The sequence below is a fragment of the Actinia tenebrosa genome, unplaced genomic scaffold (assembly GCF_029948245.1).
Source record: "Actinia tenebrosa isolate PJP-AT-01 unplaced genomic scaffold, QUT_ActTen_1.0 PGA_scaffold4__44_contigs__length_22323623, whole genome shotgun sequence".
NCBI lineage: Eukaryota > Metazoa > Cnidaria > Anthozoa > Actiniaria > Actiniidae > Actinia > Actinia tenebrosa.
Window position 1 is genome coordinate 14440377 of NW_028292581.1, and position 17034 is coordinate 14457410.

At 36.6% G+C, this 17034-nt stretch overlaps 1 long non-coding RNA gene across 1 annotated transcript; it reads right to left on the minus strand.

Moving 5' to 3' along the window:
* Nucleotides 1-7026: 7026 nt before the first annotated feature.
* Nucleotides 7027-12356, minus strand: LOC116304744 (uncharacterized). Its single transcript, XR_004198090.2, has 2 exons — nt 11984-12356; nt 7027-7585 (listed from the first exon to the last, which is right to left on the minus strand). It is a non-coding gene; the product is annotated as an uncharacterized LOC116304744 (long non-coding RNA).
* Between the last annotated feature and the right edge of the window lie 4678 nt (nt 12357-17034).

The window sequence follows — 17034 nt, forward strand, 5'->3', positions numbered from 1 at the left end:
TTTTATGATTTTCTAATGGATTGGTCGTTAACTCAATATGGTGACCGTTACACAGGTAAGATTTACAGTGAATGTATGGCAAGATTTTCGGGGAATTGCCAAGTGACCGTAATATACAGGGTGACCGCTATATACAAGTTTGACTGTAGTTAGTTTTTATTATTAATTAATTAAGGACCATACTTCCAGACATCGAGTGCTGAACCGTCGTATGGCAGCGCGACGCATTTAAGGCTACGCCGGAGATTTCGACCCCGACACCGCTATCCCTGGATTTACAGACTGATCAGGAAGCTCGGCCGAAGCCTAAGGGAGAGGTTAGTCGGCCCCTAGACCGCAGATGATTAACCCCTTTTTGTTTTAGCTTCGCACCAGTGTCCCAAGATGTGCAAAAGGGACAGCATGGTGGTCTTTAGCAAGGGGGGGTCCTACACGGACGCCAGAGACACGCCGGGGTAATGAGCCCCGCCCCCCATGTAGACCTACACACTACAGATTACTACAATAAACACTAATACAAAAAGATAATCAAAACATCATTTACATATAGAGTATCATCCTGGTCTACCTAGGATTATACTCATCAAAACACTTCATAGGTATATTCAAACGAACACAACGTTTTCCCTTGCATAAACGTTACACAAGTACAAGTGAAAAGAAGACAAAGAAAACTACTTTTAGGCTGACCAGGTTATAACAGTAATATCCGGAGAAAACTTTCCCAAAACATTCCAGGATCTGTTGAAAAAACGCCTTGATTTTCGACTAACCGAACGTTTAGAGTAACAGAGCAGATGGATATTAAGTCGTTTCACAACCTTTGCTTTAACCACAGAGGCAACAGGGAGAGTACCTTCAAAGCAATACTCATTCCTAGCCAACCACACAAAGTACTTCAACAGATTAAGAAAATAGGAAAAAACAGGTGGAATAATCTGCCGTTCATGATTGTCATATCCAAATAGCATATGACGAGATTGAAGGGATGACGCCAAGGGAGTAACACGCAGAAATAAGGTCTGAGCCCATAGCAACAGTTCTTGCATGAGGTTACATTCAAAGAATAAATGAACTGGAGTTTCCAAAGGATGTCCACAAAAGCATGAAGGATCAGCAATGTTCATACCAAACTTGACAAGTCGATCACAGGTATAGAGCACTCCATGGCAAATCTTCCACGATAGATCACGAACTTGACGATCCAAAGGCATAATGTTCACTTGTGACCATGTGTCCGTCCAATAGAGCTCGCCAAAGATTGGGCGAAATTTCAGAACGCAATTAGGAAGCATAACATTCCTTTCAATGATATTTGAATAAACAGATTTTGTAGTAAGAGATGAGATAGACAATGCACTACCATCAGAGGACCGCAGAATAGCAAAAGTTTTCAATTGAACTGAGAAATGGCCACCGACGTATGCCCAAGCATCTAAAAGTGAGGCATAAAAATCCGGTAGTAAATGAGAAGGATAATATGCAGGATATGAAAGAACAGAACGTAAATCATCACCAAATACTTTCTCCACAAAAAAGGAGAAGAAAGCACACCATTTCGATGGGGACAGGGCCCACCGCTTTATCCACTGACAATGAAGTGCGCGCACCTTTGATTGTATATCAATTAAACCAAACCCACCTTGAGTGGTGGATTGGAAAAGAACGTTTTGTGACACCAAATGCTTTTTCCCCGACCAAAAAAAAAATCCAAAGTACACTTGGAAGCTTGCGCCAAGACCCAGTTTGGCATGGCTAGTACTGAGGCACAAAAGAATAGACCTGCCATGCCAAGTGCATTCAGGACAAGAGCCTTACCAGAATAGGAAAGATTACGATGTTTCCAAGAATCTAGTACACTAGAAAGTTTGTTTAAGCGACCATCCCAATTTGGATGAGAGACATCATCATTTCCTAAACATGTGCCAAGACAAGGAATACTGTCTGAAGACCACTGCAAGTCAATGGGAGGATCACTACGACCTCTCCAAGAGCCTGCCCAAAGCCCTTTAGATTTCTCTTTATTAATCTTAGCCCCAGATGCCTTTTCATATTCCTCATAGATGGACAAGACAGTGGATATTTCATCGTCATCTGTACATAACAGGGTCGTGTCATCAGCGTATTGGGAAATAAGTGCTGGTTCATAATCAGGGTGCGGAAGAACCAAACCTCTTAAATAGATTGACGCACGGATACGACACGCTAAAGATTCGGCAATCAGTACGTAAAGGGGCGCTGACAGTGGACAACCTTGTCTTACACCCCTCGATAAATTTATAAAAGGTGTAAAGAAGCCATTTACCAATACCGAAGACTGAGGTCCAGTATAGAACAAGCGTACCCACGAGCAAAAGGAAGGTCCAAACCCCATGCCTTCAAGGACTCTGAGCATGTAGGACCATTCCACCCTGTCAAAAGCTTTTTCCTGATCCAAAGACAATAAGGCCAGAGGTGAATTAGTTATTTTGCCATATGTAACAGCATCTTGAAGAAGCCTGATGTTTTCACCAATAAATCTGCCAGGTACCGAACAGGTCTGGTCAGGAGATACAACATAAGCAATCACTTTTCGTAGACGGCCCGCGATTGATCTTGAAGCTACCTTGTAGTCTGTACATAATAGGGAGATGGGACGCCAGTTTTTCATCAAAAATCTATCTCCCTTTTTATATGAGAGCGTTATAATCCCTCTCCTCTGAGAAACTGATAGTACACCACACCTAAAGGCATGATTAAGTACAGCTACCAGGTCCTTTCCAATGAGATCCCAAAACTTTAGATAAAATTCTTTGGGAAGACCATCAAAACCAGGCGTTTTACCTGACGGCATCCCCTCAAGAGCCTCAAGACATTCCTTCATGGTCAAAGGACCCTCACACACATCTTTCACTTCTAAAGGAATTCTACGTTCCAAGTTAGAAATAAAATCATCTGCAATGGTTTCATCAGTTTCTTGTGAAGTAAATAAACCCTTGTAAAAAGAGAACCAAGCCTGCCTCAAATTCTCAGGATCAGAAACGTATTGATCATTGCTATCTAGAATAAGATCAATCATTTTGTTGGCCCTATTCTTCTTTCCCATACGGAAGAAAAAGGAAGTGGATCTCTCACCCTCTTCAGTCCATTTGGTACGAGCTCTTATTTCTGCCGCCTTGGCTGCCTCTCGATCAAACAATTCTAATTCATTGAGTACACTATGGTATTGATTTAGAACAGAGAGATCTCCCCCATCTACCAGAACTTTTAATGATCTTGCTTGAGCTTCCAAGGAATGCCTGGATGCCCGTCGTTTGAAAGATAACTTGGAACAAAACCTAGTGGTGGCTTGTTGGATCTTTCTTTTACCTATATCCCACCAAACAAGCAATGACGTACATGACTCTTTCTGAGGTTGCCAGGACTTCCATAAGTCCCTTACGAGCTCCACGTATGCATCGTTATCCAAAATACTAACATTGAGTTTCCAAAAATAAGGGCCTCTGGGTGGAACTTCAGGCAATATGAAATCAAGGAAAACAGCAGAGTGATCAGAATGCGGACAAGGTAAAATACTACACTCAGAAACATGAGGAACAAAACGCAATGGAAGTCCGATCATATCAATGCGGGACGCAGCCATGCCATTAGTACTGATATAAGTAAATTCTTGGGTTCTAGGATGACAGTGCCTCCAAATGTCAATCAAGCGATTTTCATGGAATAAGATGGGAAGGACAGTAACACTGTCATAACTAGCAGGTAGTACAGAATTAAAAGATCGACGATCCAGAATAGGTGTAAAAACCGTATTGAAATCCCCTAAGAGGAGAATGTCAGACGTAGGATCAAGCCTATCATTTACTTGTGTCAAAAAACCATCTCTTTCAGGATTGTGATTGGGAGCATACAGGGAGACGATAGAAACTTTGCAAGAGTCATATTGGACATCTAAATAAGTGAAGCGGCCATTGATACCCGAGTACTGTTTAAGTACAGAAAAGGGAGAGGCACGCTTTAACAAAATTGCAGTACCACCAGAATGCTTTGTGTTGAAATCTCCAAAAGCTAGATAAGGAGAATTATCAAACCAAAACAATATCAGGCGGGCGAGATAAGGAAGACAGCCAAAAAATAAATGTTGTTCTTTTCACATACTCTCGCAGACCATTTATGTTTATAGTGAGAGCCCTCATTTTAAACAAAAATCAACAAGCATTTATGATAGTTTCAATATTCTGAATAACTGCTTATTAATAAACCATCAATTTCAACATTTTCAATAATCATAACATTATTTGTAACATTATTCATATAACACATGACATTACGTAAACAATTCATACTTCAATACAAATCCTTCAATATATGATTAGAAATATAGATAACTATATAAATACGCAAGAAAAATTAGGGTTTCTTTTTAGAACGTTGAGTAATAACCTCCTTTGGATCCACAGATCTTTTGAGGTTACGTAAATTAGTAAAGCAAATGTCCATCCCTTCAGCAGGTTTTTCCTTCGTCGTGTTTTGTTTGACCATATGACTAAATGAAGGAGAGGACAAAGATGTTCCCAAGGAAATTGAAGAGTTAGAATCACACGACAGAGATAGTACTTCAACATTTTGAAGAGAATCCTGAGAAGAAGGATTAGGAAAAAGCGGTTGCGAAGAAATAACTTCTGAGGAGGAATCCTTTTGCAAAGAAGAACGCAAATCTGTAGGTTCCTGTACGACTTCAGTGATCACACCTGACTGAGATATATTTTCTGTCAACTCTTGAGACTCCTCTGGGAGAGAAAGAGCAGGATGTTGCGGAAAGTCCTGTCCTTCAGGACGATCTATAGCGTAACGAGGGGGTTCAATAAGATCCTTCGAGCAAGCATAAGAATGGTGACCTTGCGCACCACAGCGGTTGCAGACACCTTTTAGGGGACATCTTGTATTTGAATGTCCCCACCAGTTGCATAAGAAACAACATAATGGCTGACTACGGTATCTAATATGAGCAATAAACGGGTCCAAAAGAACACTCGTAGGAATATGCTCATTTAATGTCACAAAAAGCCGTCTATCTCCAGTTTCAAAGCCAAATTTGTCTAAATTTCTCACCACTTGATTTACGCTCCCATATTTTTCAAAGTATTCCTTGATGTCGTCATCCTCCACCTCACAAGGGAGGTTTGAAACCGTCACAACTTGTTGAGGTGATTCAACCCCATTGAAAAAGCAAAAACAGCCCCTAATATAGATTCCTTTCGTAAATAACTGTTCCCTTTGTCTATGAGATTCCTCCTTAAACGTTACTCTACAAGAATAACCTGTATTAGACACCTGAACACATTTTATGGCAGTACGCAATTCGTTTCCAAGAACTTTTCCAATGGCCGCAATAATTTTATCCCTAGTGACCGGCTGTCTAAGCCTCTGTAATTGACGTGGAAGCCCTAATTCTAATGTATTTGGCCTATGCACAGAGAACATATTTGACCAAAAAATAATATACCAAAAATATTAATAATCAGTGCCCTTGAAGGAAATATTCCTAGGTTGTCGAAGTAGGACAAACCTAGGGAATAATCCAACAGAGGGAGGAGGATACAACTCCAGCTCTTGACTTCAGAAATCTTGATTCTTGAGTCTTGAGAATCTTGAGCCTTGAATCTTGAACTGTGAATCTCAGATCTTGGACTTGAATTTCTACACCGACTTGTAAAGAAAAACTTCACCAACTATCGGCAATCGTGAGCTTACTTGCAAAAGATGATTAACCCCTTGCTATGATCAGCAGACCCAAATTTCGAATTACGTTGCTGATGGCCTAGCCTCTATGACCATGTCTTTCCATGTGGGATGCCTTTTAAAAGCCTAGCCTCAACCTGTATTTACACGCAGACTCAGTTGGGGTCAGTGACAATCAAATTTGAGGCTTTAAAAGACTGGAATCTTCATTACCCGATAAAACTGCCTTCACATCGACCATCTCTTAGGGCATGGACAATGCAATATTTTTTAATATACCAGGAAAGAATTTCTATTCTAATGCCCCACATGTTCATTATGTCATTAAAAGCGAGCGGCGACGCCCGGCATCCCTTGCCTCTCACCTATTGTGTCTTGAGGTTAGGATCGATCCGACGGAGGTTGGGGAATTTGCACTTATTTGTTCTTCCAAACTAGATTAGGAGGATGGGCTAGGCCCTAAAGACTGATTTAGAATAGGACTAAAGTAAAAAAATAAGGATTTAACAGTTGCACTTACATAGTGTCTCTTCACCCAACGAAATTCCATTTGGAATTTAGAAGTTGATTTTTACGGAAGGAGGAAAGCCGAGAAAAAAAGAAAAGAGGGAGAAAACCCAGAAAAATGCGCAGAAGAGAAGAAACCATGCTTTCCTTATTTTATCCAATTCATAGTTTTCTTTAGGACAGTCTCCGACGACTAATACAAACATATTTAAAAAAAAAAAAAATGGATCCACAATTTTTGGATTGATATACAGATCAGAGATATGGACTAACAGCCGTGGCGGCGGGTGAACGACAAAGAAAGACCAAACGACAGCAACACTGATGAGCAACAAGGATGACACTACCTACTCTAGAAAGGGCAACAGCACTGAAGTAAGAATACACAAAGAAAGCAGCGACTACTACGGCAAGAATGATCTAAAAGAGATGAAAAAATTTTATGGAAACTCTATTGTGCAAAACGAATATTAACCTTGAAAACTTTGAGTTTTTAAAAATGCACACTTTATAAAGACTATTTTAAGAAACAAGACTACTATTTACCGAAAAAAAGACATAGTGTTTAGCTAGCATTAGGAATAACGTAAAACAAAATCATTCTTTGAGCCAATCGCTTGGAAATAAGATTTATTTTAAACATTCAGCGGTGTGTTAGAACTCAATGTTTCATTTTATGAAACGTTAGAAAGTTCAGGAAATAACAACCTGAAAAATAAACTCGAAGTGTTCAAGCTTCGAGTGTACTCACTGTAAAGCCAATTCTCTCATTCACGATCAATATAAGAACACGGTTAGTCTGTGTATCTCAGACGTTTATTACAACTCTGTTGTGCACTGTTTTCTTACAACTCTTACATAAATAAGTCATAGCCTGTCAACTAATGATAGTCCTGCAATCCTGGCTTTGCCTGGGTCTAGTCAAAACGACACCCCTAACAACAAAATCTTTTACATTTTATGAAGCAATTCCCTAACGAACACAACGATGTTTTTAGCTATTTACATCAGGTATGGATTAGAATTTTCACGTGAACTGATATCGGTTTTATTCTTAGCATAAATAAGATGGGAGTTCATCCAAGCGTGGATTTATTGTTTATTTGGGACGTTTCGTTTCTGTTGAGAGTTTCTAGCGTTCATCAGAGCTTCCCATAGTTCTCTGTCGTCTGCGACACCATATTGTGGCTCACTTCCATACTGTCTAGAAGCCTCTCTTTCTCTGAACTCACGTCCTGCTTTGAAGAAAGCCTTGACGTCACTTGGCATTAGGACTGCGCTGACACACACGAGGAGGAGGACTAGGGCTACTCGGTTCATCTTGTGATTGGTTGATTTACGAAAGAAAGATTTTTTTCTGTAAAAGAAGAAAAGAAAAAAGTTCACCCAAGAAAATGGCTACCAGAGTTTATGTATGTTGTGTCGTGTGAGGAAGGACATGGCGAAGCAATTAATTAATGATTATATTGAATTCTTATTTTTATAATCCCAAACACAACTCGACTTTAAAGTTTGTTTAAAAAAATCTGTTTATCTGAACCGAAATTAACCTCCAAATTAGTATCCACTTAAACTTTTAGATCAGGTCAGACTGAGGTGCAGGCAGTGAGAAATCGAAAAACTTTTGCAGTAATGAACGAAAGTTAAAAATTCTAAAATGCTTAGAGACTGGCCATAAAGTAAAGGCGGTAAAGTTCCCATGCAAATGATGTACATTTTCATACTGACAGCCCACCCCTTTTAAGAAGTTCAAAATTTTGTGACCCCCCTGCCCCCCCCCCTTCAACCTCCCTTAACTTATGACCAGTGCATTATCTTTTAGGATCAGTTCGGTTTGATGAAATTTACGGTATTGTCTTGCTACACGTACACGGTACTACATGCCTTAACATTGAAATGGCTTCCCTTATTTTTTTTACAACTCCTTTAATCGACACTTAAGGTCAATGAAATCATGGTTCACGAATGTGTTCCGGCACCTACTAATGCAAAATCCCCTCTGGCTAAACAATCCGAAAGCCGATATTCTAGCCGCTACGCTTTCATTACTTTTAACTAACTGACCTTAAAGTGCTTTTATTATACTATCATTAAACTCCTTAGTGCAGTGTTGATCGTTAACTTTGGAAGTAGATAATGTTTCGCCTTTACTAACATATATTGGCCCTTTTATTCCTCGTTTATGACAGAACACAAAAAATAGCCCATTAAAGATGGTATTGGTACGAGTGTGAAGTAAAATAAAGGGTTTGTGACTAGTGTTCTAGATATAAACTGTGTGCTTCTGTTTTAAAAATCTTAGGTCAGTTAGCTTACGAAGAATTCGAAAAGTATATTAGCTCAAGAGATATGGTTTGTTTAATCTTGGCGTAATATTAATTATATATGACTACCCAATATAATGAATAGTTTTCACCGATTCCTCTTGCTAAACACAGTTAGCGCAGCCTTTATCGTAATAATGAGGGGACGATGGCAAATTGCATTGGAACAACTGAAGTTAACGCTGAGCAAATAGGATTTCTTAATTGCGTACCCACTAATATTCAAAATGGTAGGCAGGAGAACTGCGAATATATGAATTACTTCGCGTGCTATGTCTTTAATTTTAATCTTTTTCGTATAATTTGATAAAATCTCCAGGATTGATGAAAAAAAAGCTGAGATCAGAGGCCCTCTATATATGTTAGGCTTTAATATTATGGATATATTAGAGGTTTTTAGAGAATATAAGAATTATTTGCCACGGGTTATTTGTGTTTAATTTTAAATTATTTTAATTTGCCTTCATTATTTTCTTTTCCGAAGAAAAAAATACTTGTCAGAAAATGTGTGTGAACTGCATTATGAATCCTCAAATGTTAAATCGATCTCTGTTGCTCTGAATGCATTAATTTGCAAGGGCGGATCGATCCCTTAAATTCCATATTCAAAGTGAGTTCGACTTGTGAAATGATTTGCCAGAAACAAAGGAGTGAGCCCGAGAAAAAAATCCTTAAACTATAGGAGAATTTGCCAATTTGGAATTAATCGAATCTAGCTGTGAAGTCAAACTCTCTTCTCTTGTACGTCACGAGAATAATCTTCTATCTTTTCCTAAATGTCATAAATTTGCTGAAATTATCTGTTTCTTTAAAGAACGCTTTTTGACAATCAACATGAAAAATAAACTGATGGATACTCAGAGAATTAAGGGATGATATTAATTTTTAATGTGAATATAAGCGCGAGTTAGATTACTCTTTGCCATAAAAAATCGCCTATGAATTTTTAATATAGTAAATATAATTACTATATCACATCAATAACTGGCAAAAAAACACATCTTGTTTCATACCATTGTAAAGATATGAAAGTCTAAGTCTAAGGATAGTCAAAGTTTAATTCTTTTTAAGCTAGCTTAGCAGGCTTTATAAAAATATCCTCGTTATATGGGCGTTATACATCCTAAACTTTGCATCTCACAAGACTAGCCAATATGGAGTCAAGTCAGCAATCTGTCTTTATTAGTGAAAAACGACTCATGGCTTCGGTGCCACCAAGTCTGTGGGAACTAAAGGATATCCAGAGCTACCTAAACAAATATCGGTGTTTTTACGGTTAAAATCAGACTGTTAAGATTCATCTCCTATCTTTCAAGTGCGATAATTACATAGTGTTTGCACTATTAGCACGTGATTATTATACGTAGTCATGATTGGTTCATATACATATGGAGTAAGAAAATTCACCAATCAGAGAAAAGAAGGTGTTTACATTTCTTCATCGAAAGTCGTCAAACGAAGCAAAGTTCAGCAGTAAAATGACTCCTTTTTTCATTTGATAATTTCTTTTTTTCTGTTGTTTGTATTTGGGATAATTACTTCTCTTCGTGGCCGTCTAATTTTTCGAGGCTTCCGTAATCTTATACAGAATTGCTACAATACCCAAACACGGCTCTAGACAAGAGACGAGACGGGATTTAGCCTGTCATGAAAGTCCCTATATACACTAACTATCTCTGTATAATCCTTCTTATGAAGGCTTGACAAAACCAAGACCGCTGGCGACAGTTGAATATCGAGTCTGTTAGTATTATATTCCTTATCTCGTATATTGAGTCAAAAATCACGACATTCCAAGAAGTACTCATGTACTTTGAAACAAGTCTTAAGTGTGAGTAGAATGACTCTTTCGTGATTTACGACTAATAAATTCCCTCTCGTACCATCTTTGAAAATATAATTGTGCAAGTCCTTATCGAAAAAGAAAAAAAAAGCGAACACCAACGTGATAGTTGTTTACAGTGGCTTCTTGCGAGAGAAAGATATAAAGAAAGAAAAGGCAGTTGCGAAGAAAAAAAAAAAAAAAAAAAAAAAATCTCCTTTCTCGTTGAATTTAATATTATAAGGTAAAATGTTTGCTAGATATATTATTCATGAAGTGTTTTTTGGTTCACTAAATTACGACGCATGTTCCGCTGTTGCGCTGTTGCGACACTTTTGCTTGCCGAGCGAGTCGTAAATTCTGTGTCATGATCAAACAAGAAGCATTTGCGATTGACTTGACCGCTCCTATCACGACTGATTAAGAACTAATTTCATTCCCCGAGTCTGATTTTAACTGTCGGTATTTAAGCTAAAATAATAACTTATTTAACTTCAAGACAAGTGCTAATTCCATAAAGAAAAGTTAAAACCCTTTGTTTATCCTTCCTCCTTTTTTATGTTACGTTTTTCTCTTTTTCCCCAGTTCTCTGTGTTTACTCACAACGCAGGATAAAAATGTAGTCCTCGAGAAAACTGAAAATTAATTTAGTCTACAAGAAAACTTTATTATTTTCTTATTCGTGTTAGGCCGGATGAAATTTGGGGCTTTTTTATCTCTCGTACGAACTGAAAAAAGGGGAGACACATTTTCAAACGCTTTTTACAATATAAAAACTGTAAACTGCTAGTCAGTAGATTATTTACGGAGAATCAAACAATCTCTTTCAAGCTTGTGGTAGTCTTGAAAGCTTTCATGATAAAATTGGAATCTAAATAAAAATCTGTGAAAGATTTTAATTCAAAAGTAAAGTAAAGTTCAGACCCTAGGCAAGTTTTAATTACTGAGGGAAAAATTGCAGGTCTTGGAATTTCATGGCCTTTACGATAATCTAATCTAAAAAGCGCGCTGCACACCGTTTTTAATTCAAAAAGAAAAATTAAGGCTTTGGACATCGACTTTTTAGCCGCTAAGAATGCAATGTTAAAATAAAAACTAATATGTAAGTCTTGAAAGTTTGTTCGTGAGTTTTTTCGATAAAAATCAAATAATGGATGCACAGTTATCGATTGAATTTTACGTTCATTTGACTTTGTTAATTGATTCAGTTACTGTTTTAGGTAGAAGGCAGTCTTTGAGTTTCGTTCATGAAGTTTTACTGTAAACCAAAATATAGTCTAATCATCTGGAGTTAAGTTATTCATGTAATGGATCCGAAAAATATGAAAATCGGCTGTGCGCTCTAAGCTTGTTTTTACTTTGTAACTCTTGAAAGTTGTCTTGCAGCCGCACTTATAAGTTAACTTTATAGTTAACTGTATTCAGAGATGGAGGATAGCATTCCCTGAACTAAAATTAAACGACCTTAAACTAAGCCGCAAAAATACGAACACAAGGGAAAAAAACAAGACTTAAAAATTTTATATAAGTTCATAGTTTGCGCAAAATCTGCAGCACGTGATCTACTTAATCAGTGAATTGGATATGGAAAGTACTGCTTGATACATACCGCTTTGCTTTTGGCTGTTGAACGATCTCTGGTCCTCGCTGATGTAGAGCCGTGAATGCTTTCGCGCTACTTTTATATCGAAAAACTACTCGAGATAACGGAAGCCTTTGTACGCACAATATATCTTGATTGGCAACGAGTACTTAAGTCAGTAAGTGAAGCCTCAAAACTTCCTATGAAGAAATGGCTTTAAAAAGAATATTTCTGGAGGGCCTTAGATCGTATTGCTGACGTCTTTCAACTCGCCCAGGAATGGATTTGTAACGATATCTTAATTGCTTTGTTTTAAGCTTCTTTTCCAATCATGACAGAATGGATTTTTCTGTGTTTTTTTTTTTTCTTTAATTTTTTGTCTAGCTTCAGATCCTTGACAAATGGCTTACATTTCGTAATTCCGTCGGAAGTATTCGAATCGCGAGGCCCAAGCCAATCACTTAGAAGTTCGGAACTAAAGAAAGACTATACCTATACAAACCTTTGTTCTTTATCACAACCCAGCCTTGAAAGTATACTCCACTTCCAAGATGAAAAGACAACCAGCTTGAGTGAGTGATATCGGCGCCGTTATTTATACTATGGAAAGGGGACCGCTTATGAAAGAACATTACCATCAACATTTAAAACGTTGGATAAACTGTCCATTGCCTTGCGTCTACTCATTGGGGCTTTACTTTGATTAACCCGCCTAATGAAGTCAGACCAGAATTCTTAATCAACTTCTGGGATAAACAATTGCGGAGATCTCAAATTACCTCCAAAGATAATAAGACTTCAAAAGTGTTGATTAAATTCAAAAAAATTGCGAAACGTGGTATGAAAATTTAGCGACAAAGTTTTGAATTATTAACGAAATAATTCAAGCTGTGATAGTCCACAAATAAAAACTTACTCGCTGCTGTTGAAAATTATTTGAATCAATCATTAAAAGTTTAATGCTTGGCCGCAATAATTGATTATAGAAATCTTCGCTTGATAAACGGGGAAGAAAAAAATGCCGAATTTTGCAAAGTCCTTGAATCGTTTTATCAGTTGAGTGAGTTTATCGAGGTCGTTAAAGACTTTTAAGAAAATGTTTTAGAGATTGCATTGTTAAAGTCCTCTGCTGAAGGTTTTGATATTGAAAGATTCATTTAGTTAACGTCTTTTCGCAAGACATGAAAAAAAAAAAAAAAAAAAAAAAAAAAAAAAACTGGTTTAAAAACACGATAGAATGTTTTGGTGTGTAGTTTTATTAAACCATGCGGGCTACTGAGACAACAAGTGATACAAATAATGACTAAAACACATAAAAATAATTAAAAACCCACACAAAGTATGTGAGCTGTAACTCGAAATACATCTGGTTGCTTTGCACTTTTGCAACACTGTTTTCTCGGTGTGAAACTCAATTGTAATTACCAAAAAAGATAGACTTCTATCTAAATTAAAAAATCATAAACTCAAAATTATTTAAAGGTATTTTTGAGTGATAAAAGTAAAGAAGTCATGCAAATACTAGCGAACGAATGTAAAAAAGATAAAAAAAAGGATGAAATAAATTTAAAAATCAATTGTTTTTTCGCAACATTAGAGAAACGTTTCGCCTCTGGAATTGAAAATAAGTTAAAACGTTTTAGCATATGGCTATTAATAGTAGCAAATTGCTAGAATTACGAATATTTTGAACAGGAATAAACCTTTATTACGATGATACACCTTAGTTCCGGACTACATTCCATTATTTTCGTTTTTCTTTTTGACTTTCAGTGCTTTTTATTTTTGCTTTAGTGAAAAGTGATCCGCTCTCTCTGCCAGGGAACACTTTACGCATTAGTAAACTCCGGAATAATTTTGACACATTTTAGGGATTCATGACCCTAAGTTTATCAAAAGATAAAGTGTAGCAATCATGGACGTAATTCTGTAGGAAACATTTACATCCTCTAGCAAGCTACACTACAAAAAAAAAAAATTGGTGAAAAGCGATGTGTAAACTAAGTAACATTTGGTGAAGAAAATTTATTTCAGATAAACTTCGTATACAATTTTTTTGTTGAATTGATAACAAATGGGATCGTTTCGATTTTGGATATCATTAACTCAAGGCATATCCATCGACAAGGGGTTTTTTTTCCCTTTAGTAGCTAGTTCGTTAGAAATATTGGCTCATTCGAGGTGAGCACAATCACGTACACACAGGTTATAGTGATCAAGTAAAAAGATGTCAGAGAGAACTTATCTTCAAAATCAAAGATGATTTACAGTAACGGAAATCACTAGAACTCTCCTATGGCTAACCCCCCGACTCTTTGTTCCTAAGTCCATTACATTTTCCTCCATACAACAAAATAAAAATTTCCCAAGAGAATTGGTCAATTCGAAGTTTTAATGGTTTTGTTAGGGTAGGCAGTGAATGTTATCTAGAGCGGCCGCTTCCTTCGGCGGAAATCCGTTCCTCGGGGGAAGAAAGAATTCGAACAACCTTGCATTCAAACTGATAAATAAATCCCTGCTACATTGAATGAGAATCTCATTTTATCTGAAATATCCTTTCTTTCGTTTTCATTTTTCTTTGTCTAGTGCTGTTAAGCCTCAATAAAGCCGGCTTTAGTTTGGTTGATGAAAATCACGGCTGGAATGATTGCATTCAGGAACTTTAATCTAGAAATATCTGGTGTATAAAACTATAAACTTTATTTATTCTTTTGACCCGAGGAAACTAACTGTGACTTGCTTACTTGCTTAATATAATTCTTACAAAAAAAAACAAAAAAAAAAACAAACAAAAAAAAACCCAAAAAAAACCCAAAAAAACAAAACAACTCCTTACAGAAGTAGTCATATCCTTTTAAAATAGTTTTAAGTTAAGATGAACGATTTTTTTTGCAAATCTTCCCGAAGCACAAACTCCAGCCAACGAAATAAAAGTAATTTTACTGTCTAAATAGAAAATTACTTTTACTGTAAAAAAGCCGCGGGACAAAAATTTATGCAATATATCCTTTTTAATATAAGAAATAATTGACGAGAAAGACAAGTTTTAATTACAAATATTTGAGTTTATGACCTTTTTTTAAAAATACATTGGAAAAGCCATGCAACAGCAGGACTCGCGAGATGGAGTAATGGGAATCAGTTGTAAATATAACACAAAATTTTGGCAGGACTTGAATTAAAAGGAGATCGATCTAATTCATTTGAAACCATGTAAAACATGTGAATTTTGAATGGTAAAAATTTGAAGAAATATCGCGAGTGCCTTTCACTTTGTTCAGCATTTTGAATAGTTTCTTGTCGTGATTTCCTTTTCAAGTAGCTGAGTGTAGCACTGGGTTAGTTATTTTGCATACACTGGCAGCAACACGTGGGGCAGAGATAACATGAAGCTCAAAGTTGGTCGAGTTTGATTGAGTTTTAATGTCTGCGTATTTTATTTTGTAGGGAGCTTTAAAGGTTGCTTGCTGTAGATAATTATAATATTTGATTTCTTGTGCTTATCTTTCTCACTTGTTTACTTGTTTTGTTTTCTTGACCGTTTGTGTTTTTCTTGTTTTTTTTTGGCTCAGTTGCAAGTATATTTGTTTCTTCGTTTGATTACTTTTGTTTCGTCTTTACTTGTTTAGTTTTCTTTCTTGTTTCTGGTGATTTTTAGTTTATTCGTTTACTTGTTTGCTTGTTCATCTTCTTGTTTTTTTGATTTGATTTTGTTAATGTATTTGTTCTTTCGTTCGTTCGTTTCTTTGTTCGTTCATCCGTTCGTTCATTCGTTCGTTTGTTCATCCGTTCGTTTGTTCATCCGTTCGTTCATTCGTTCGTTCGTTCGTCGTTCAAGTTGTTTGTTGGTACGTCTGTCTGTTTGTCAGTTACCTGAGATTAGTTCGTCGTTTGTTTCAATTTATCGATTGTCGGTTTGTCCGCATGTTTTTCTTTTTGCTATCGTTTGCTGGCTTTCGTGTTTCTCGCTAAACGTTTGATTACTCTTCAAAACTCAAAAAGTCCATACACACACACAAATGCCCATCTTCACTATCGCTGACCATAAAATAACGTAATGCATACAAAAAGTAATCAAGTATACGGCGACATCTTGTGTAGAGGCTTACATAAATCATTTCTCTAAAAAACGCCTTGATAACCTTCTCCAGTAAAACAGCTAGTTATAGATAGATTGTACATCAATCAATCCAAAATCTAATAATGAATAGTCTCCATCTAATCGAGTCCAATAATGTATCAATGCACATCAGCCGCTCCCGACTCAGTGCTTGTATAACTATCAAATCTTATATTTTATCTTTAGATCATTAAAGCGGCTTCCAATAGATATATTCTATGAACTCTCGTTATACTCGAGCCATTCAGTAGTTGAAGTTCTGATGTTACTCATCTTGAATACGATCTCAATGCCATATTAGAAGTGAGAATGAATTGAAAATTACATCCCTAAAGACGGCCAAATGGTGTCTATGGCCAATCTAAGCGGCTAGTGTTGAGTGGCAAAAAAGGATTCTTTAAGTCTGGTCAATAAGATTCCTTAATTCAGACATATGTACTCAATAGATCAAACACCCAGAGACATACGTCTGGTAAGAGAATAGAGATACTGTACAATTTTTTCTCTAGTTAAAAAGTAAAAGTAAAGTACTTATAATAAATAATGGATAACTTATAAATAATGGATAAAATTATACTCTATGAATTTTAACTTTAATATAAAGAAATAAATATAAGAATAAGACGGAATGCCATATGGATAACTGACCAAGAGGGTGAACAAAATAAAAATAATATCTTAAATACTTTTCGTTTTCATTCGGCACTATATTCTCACATTTACTTTCAACTTACAGAAGAAAAGTAATGTTTTGCGGCCCAATAAATTGGGTGCGTAGCAATATTTTCCAATAGGATTTGAACGTCTCTTGGATTCCTTTCCTTCTTGGAGTTCATATTTATTGTCTTAGGGATTACTGATGCCGCAGAAAGAATACCCAAGAAAATACCGCTTGGAATGTATATATTTGTATGCGTAAAATTAGAAAATATTGGGCACGTAGTACAAGTGTTTAATA